The sequence below is a fragment of the Physella acuta genome, unplaced genomic scaffold (genome assembly GCF_028476545.2).
Source record: "Physella acuta isolate Inbredline_101_S28 unplaced genomic scaffold, ASM2847654v3 ptg000958l, whole genome shotgun sequence".
Classification (NCBI taxonomy): Eukaryota; Metazoa; Mollusca; class Gastropoda; family Physidae; genus Physella; species Physella acuta.
Window position 1 is genome coordinate 705059 of NW_026732475.1, and position 7105 is coordinate 712163.

Genomic DNA, 7105 nt, shown 5'->3' on the forward strand with positions numbered 1-7105 from the left:
TCTATCTATCTATCTATCTATCTATCTATCTATCTATCTATCTATCTATCTATCTATCTATCTATCTATCTATCTATCTATCTATCTATCTATCTATCTATCTATCTATCTATCTATCTATCTATCTATCTATCTATCTATCTATCTATCTATCTATCTATCTATATATATATATATATATATATATATATATATATATATATATATATATATATATATATATATATATATATATATACCAGCTGCATACCCGTGCTTCGCCACGGTAAATCCTTTTTTAAATGTACCAACTTGGGAACAGAACAAAACCAAACACAAACACAAACGCAAACACAAACGCGCAAATTCAAACAATTATAAAGAATTTTTTAGCTCATTAATTTTATTCATACACTTAAATCAAATTTAACCACCCCTTAAAAAAAAACAATAAAAAATGATTTTAAGAGATCTTAGCAATAAATAAACAACTATAATATTCTTACACAGGTGGTCAGTTCAATCCAACTGCAGATGTTAATCAGAAGTTATTTAGTTATTTAGTTATGAGCCTGGGCATAATAATCAATGCGGTAGAAATGAAAAAAAAGGTTGGTAGATCGTAATAAATATTACTTTAAATAGGAATATTTAGCGTGAGTTGAATTTAAAAAAAATTATCCCCCCCCCCCGCAAGGATAATTATTAAACCTTTTTAATTAATTAGTTTTATTCGCTCTACTGTTGATAATTGATATTTAAAAAAGTGGCTTTACACGTAATACTTAAAAATGTACATGTACATAACTATGGGCGGATCTCCGAAAGGACAAAGAGGCCTAGACCATCAACAGGAGTAGGTCCGTAGTTGAAGTAGTCAAAATCTAACCAATGGTTTAGGTTTAAATATATACATAATTGTTTTCAAAATCTTCATCCATCAAAAAGTTATAACCTCATCGTTTAATACAATCTAAACACTAAATACTGACATTTTTCTATTTCGTTTTTAAAGTTACTTAGCACATTTATTCAAGCCCATTCTCTTCGAATGGTAATGTAGTTCAGTCAAAAACATTTCGATGTACATAGCCTACATTTTCATGTTTTTGTGTATTATAAAGACCAATAAAGGTGTATAGAATTCATTTTCTTCTTCGTTTATTTTATCTGTACGACTATGATTAGCACCTAAACGATAAAGCTAAAACGTTTCTATAAAAAAGGTCTCCAGTTCTACGACATTTATTCTCAAAGTTATCGCCCATCAACATTTATTATAACCCCATAGTTTAAAACAAATAAAACACTAACTACTCACTAACTTCTATTTCGTATTTAAAGTTACTTAGTTTCATTTTGTCAAGTCGCTTCTCTTTGAATGTTACAGAAAACAATATTTTGGTTAATATAGCCCAATCAAGAAAATATTGACGTTCATACATTTATATGTTTTTGTGTATTATAAAGACACTTAAGTCTATATCATCTGCATGACTAAGATTGGCACCTAAATGATAGGACTAAAACCCCAGTTTTCATGCATCGTTATCTATTACCTGCAGTTTTTAGAAACTGATTCAAGTGAGAAAAGACAGGTGGTGAGTTCAATGCAACTTCAGATGTTAATTTCAGTTCTGAGGTAACTAGTTCTCAATCTTGTTACGTTTCGGTTAAAACTAGACTTTTCAACCTAGGATCGTGTGGGTGATTCTAATAAAAAAAATATAAAAAGTAATTCACTAAATGGTGTGGTAGTGTGAACGCGAACTGATAAGAGGTTCACAAAGTGGACTATATCGACCCCCTCCCTCCTGCGAGGAAGGGATCGATTGATGCAGGAAGGCGATAGAATCTTCGGGTGTATTGAGGGTGGTGGTGGGGCGTTGTAAATTTCTTTTTAATTAAACCGGGAGTGATCTCCACTAAACTTACTCCAATTTACTTATATAAAACTACGGGGGATGGCAACTCAGGATATAGACGTGATTTTTTAATCAATTTTTAATTACCTAAACTTTTAAAAATAGAATAGAATCTCGTTGAAAAAAGAATTGCGCACAAAGTGAACGGCAAACAGTATGTGTACAATAGTGCGGAATATTATTACTACTTTATAAATTCATATGCGTTTTTTGAAAAATCAAAAATAGCGTAAAGTTCTACTTCCGGTAAACGGAAATTACAATATGAAAGAAGGCAGAGAATTAGATCTTTTTCTTGTATGTGAAATTTCTTCTATCAATCTGAAACAGTACTCAAGTTATATGCTTTTGAAAAACCAAAAATAGAATAAGTTGAACTTCCGATTCCCGGAAATCGATGAAGAGTTAACACAAAACTACAAATTTGATATAATATTTATATATGAAATATCATCACACACACACACACACACACACACACACACACACATACACACACAAACACACACACACACTCGCAGACATACGGACTAAATTGCAAACCTATGTTTTTTTTAAAATCTGGGAGTTGTAAAAGGTCGAGATCTGTGAACATTTCGATTTCGAATTTTTGCACGATTACAATACTTCCTCTGTACTTCGTATACAAGAAAGTAAAAATAGATCGTCATCCTTAAAAGACACAAGTTAATTGTCGCGCAAGATAAACCTGGGCCTATTTTTATTTACATTTATTAGTCACTGATATTAGGCATGTTAGTTCTACTTAAACCTCAGGTTTTTCCAAATTTTGTAAAATAAACTAACCAAATTAAGTAGGCCTATGTTTTTTCTAGTTCAACTTTTTCCCCCCGAAACCAAGAATATTTGTAATCAAAGACTGCTAGCTACAGCTATGAGTGAAAAAGCATGAAGGCATACTAGAAGCAGTGGCGGAACTAGAAAAAAAGGGCCACCCCGCAAAAAAAAATTTCTGGGCCCCCCTATATATATATATATATATATATATATATATATATATATATATATATTTTATATATATATACAAACATTTGATACTCGTTTCTGGCCTAATCAGGTTTTGGGTAAAATGTATTTTTTTTCTCAATTTAAACAAATTACACATGTCTTGCGTGTGAGTGCATTAGTTTATTTTGAATTATTTTTTTTTAAAGTAAGACTCTAGAACTAATTTTTTTTCTGGAACTATTCAATATGTTTGCTGTAAAAGGTCAAAGGAAGATAAAGCGTGAAAGCTTTGAATTTGTAATGGTTTCTCGTGTTATGTTTATTTTTTTTTCTTTTGTATTTATATTATTTGTTTTAAATATATTTCCTTCTTATGCTATCTCATTCTTTAGTAAGTATTTTTCAAAAAAATAATAATGAAGAGAAGCAATTGCTTTTTAATTTGTTTAGTACAAATATATTAATAGGAGCTAATGAGCACCCCCATTTGACTATTTAGAAAAGGGAAATAAGTCATGGAACGTTTGCCTATCTTACACACTACATCTAAGGCATTTTTTTACGCAACATCATGTGTTAGCTACTGTATAACATAACTACTGTAGTAGATATGTTTGTTATTTACACACGCTTTTACCGTCAAGTCAAAAATGCAAGAAAATTATTTTTTTTAACTATATAAAATTAATTATGGTCGTCTATGGGCCCCTAAATGGCGTGGGCCCCCCCGCATTGCGGGGTCTGGCGGCACTGTAGTTCCGCCCCTGACTAGAAGTTGATTCTGAAATATGCTTATTATTAAAGTCCTATACCCATTTTTAAATTCCATTTTTGTATAAACAACATATGTAAATGAATGAATGAGTGTGTTTGTTTGTTTTCTATGTATTACTGCAACTTTCATCAGATCGCCATGAAATTTTGTGAGGTTGTTGAGATTACTGCTGGTAAGGTTTATGCGATTTAATAAGTATATAATTTTTGTGAGCGGCGCCCTGGCTGTAGAGAGCGGTAGGGCGCCCATAGTTTACCAGCGACTATCTATTCTTAGCACCTGGGATTAGTTGATTGGGCGTCCTGCACAAGGGGGGGGGATAGACTTAGGGCGATGGTTTCATAGAGCGCCCCTCGACGCCACTGACAACTGGGAGTCGCGTTGCAAGTATAGTGTACAAAGCCGCGCCCCAACAACTAAAATCCAAGAAATACATAACGCTGGCTTTGTTCACATTTAAGTTACCCCGTTTTAGAAAATGATGTCATGCTTCTAATAATACTCGATTGGCAGTGTATTAACGAAACCCTTATAAAACGTTTCCTCGCTCTGGTGCGTTGGACAAGATTACAGCAACGTGGGACGGGCACGCTAGGTCATAATATTTAGTGAAAAACAAATTTACTGCAGTAAATTATTTATTTAAAAATATAAATAAACAGACTGCAAATTTTTATAATGATTTATTAAGAACAGCTTACTGCTAAAAGGGGTTTTAAAAAATTAAAAAAAATTAAAAATAATTGTATTAATATAGGACACTTTAGATCAGGGGTTCCCAACCCTTTGCCCGCGGGCGCTATGGCGCCCGCTGAACGATTCCTATGTGCCCGCCTCTCACTATTCGACAGAGACAGAATTTTTTTCATAAACATTATTTTAAAATGTGATTTATTTTTATTCATATGTTACAGTTATAATTTTTTTTTGACTGCCTAGGTTTATTAAATATGTTCGATACTTGTCCCAACTTGTCTAGCGGCGAGCCAGACTGCACTATTTACACTAGCCTGGAACGGCTAGTGTCATTTGAATCATTTTTCGGTTCGACATATTTATGCGAATCATTGTTTTCAAACATGAACTTAATAAAAATCAAGATATAGATCTCGACTCACCGTTGAGCATCTCTATGATTGTCTGCTAACAGGATTATCGTCATACGCTCCTAATTATGAAGCTCTGGCCAATGAAATGCAATGCCAAAGATCACAAACATTGACTTTATTATATTTTTTAATTAAATGTTTTCTTTGTATTTATTTGTTTTGTTTACTTTCTTTACGTTTTGTAAATACATTTCTCTGTGTGTGTGCAATTTGAAAAAAAAACATTTTTGTTTATTATTTATTAATACACTATGACTATAAGAAAATAAGAAAAAAGAAAATAAATTATGGTAAATGACAAGTTATGGAAGGAGTTTGTCGATTAAAATAGGTGGTGCTCGCCACCCTACCGATATTTTAGAATGTGCTCTAGAGTAAAAAAAGGTTGGGAACCCCTGCTTTAGATGAACCTAAAATGCTTAGGTAAAATTTAATATTTTACCCTTTATTTAAAAGTATGTAGCAGAAACCTGATTATATATTTTTATGTGGTTTAAAGTAAATTCACTCATGCAAACATTTTTAATAAAAAAAAATGCAATCCCTAAGCGCAGAGGCGTATCCAGGTTTTCGTTGTAGGGGGAGCGAAAAGAGTAAAAAAAGGCGCCGAATTTTTAACACGTTCTATATACGTGTATTATATATATATATATATATATATATATATATATATATATATATATATATATATATATATATATATATATATATATATATATATATATATATATATATATATATATATATATATATATATATATATATATATATATATATATATATATATATATATATATATATAATTACTAGCTGTATGTCATTGCGCTATGATGTAAAATTAATTGGAAGTAGCACTCTGAAGAAATAAGAAAAAACACACAATGTAGGCCGACAAAACAAAAATTGTATCAAGTTAAACAAAAAAAAAAACCAAATATACACACACTACAACCAAAAACAATGAACCTAACACAATCTGTTTTGTAATTCTTGTGCAAAAAATTTCTTACATAATAATTCCTGGGAAATTATTTACGACAAGTGAAATAGGGGAAATAATCACTCTCTTAATATAAATAATTATATATCTACATATATAATTACAAATATCAAAACAAATAAATAATTACTTTAGAATATAATATAATTGTTCAACACTATTCGTGTTTACAAAATGTTTTTGTCTATAATCATAATTTAATATATCGTCATTGTAAATGCTAAAGTTTTACAACATAATGAAAGTTCTTAAAATCAGAGTTGGTATAAAACCACGCTTTTCGTTATAATAGAAAATTTACGGAATATCATCCTACATTTAACTAAATATCGGTCTTTAAGTTCAGATCATATATTTTTAATTAAATACTGCTTCATTGTGTTCTTTGAAGATCATTTTTTAACATAGTGATAGGTATGGGTTAGATCCATGTATTGATCACACACCTCTTTACTGGTAATTGCAAAAACAATATTCACAGAGTTTTACGTTTAAAAAGCTAATTTTCTGGCGACATGGTACTTTGGTACATCATTACGCGTTTTTTTTTTACATGTACTTAACAGATCAGTTCGGGGTTGGTTAGGGGGGGCGGTTCAACTTCATTCACCACTGTCCGGTCACTTTAGGTCAATTATCCAACCCAGTGTATACCTAGGTGTGACATTAATGTCGCTCTCCACAATTGTGGTGGTGAGGTGTGTGGCGTGGGGGGGGGGGGGAGGGGGGAGATAACCAACTCAGAGTGAAAATAGCGTCAGTTTTTAGATGACTGTGCTAAACATACATATATATTACATATATATTACACAAATATATATTACAGAAATAGATTTAAATAAGTAGCAGTGGTATTATGACAATATTTTTTTACAGAGGGGTCCATGGAGGAGGGGGGTTGTAACTGTTTCATATAATTTGTAATTGTAATCACTATCGCCCAAACTGTAAGAATACTACTACTTCATCGTGATGACATTGTTGACCTTGTCAAAATTTCCCCACCACTACGCAGTTTGCCCATAAGTAAATTTAAATAGAGGTGCCACATCAGTTGTATTTGTTTCTGTAATGTAATCTTTTAAAAATTAATCACACGATTCAAACTGTATATATAAAGTAATTATGTGTGAAGTTTTATGTATAACATTTTCTAAATCAATTATTCGTAAGCAAATACATTATACATTTGCCTTAAACTTAACACCCCTCTTGCCAAGTGGTACTACTCGTAGAGGTTTTTTAAACATTGGAATGCATCGTAATGGTTATTTTTAGAATGGCAAACTGATGCAGCTGTTAATACGTGTTGTAAACGTAGACACTACTAGACTAGTGCAATAATGCG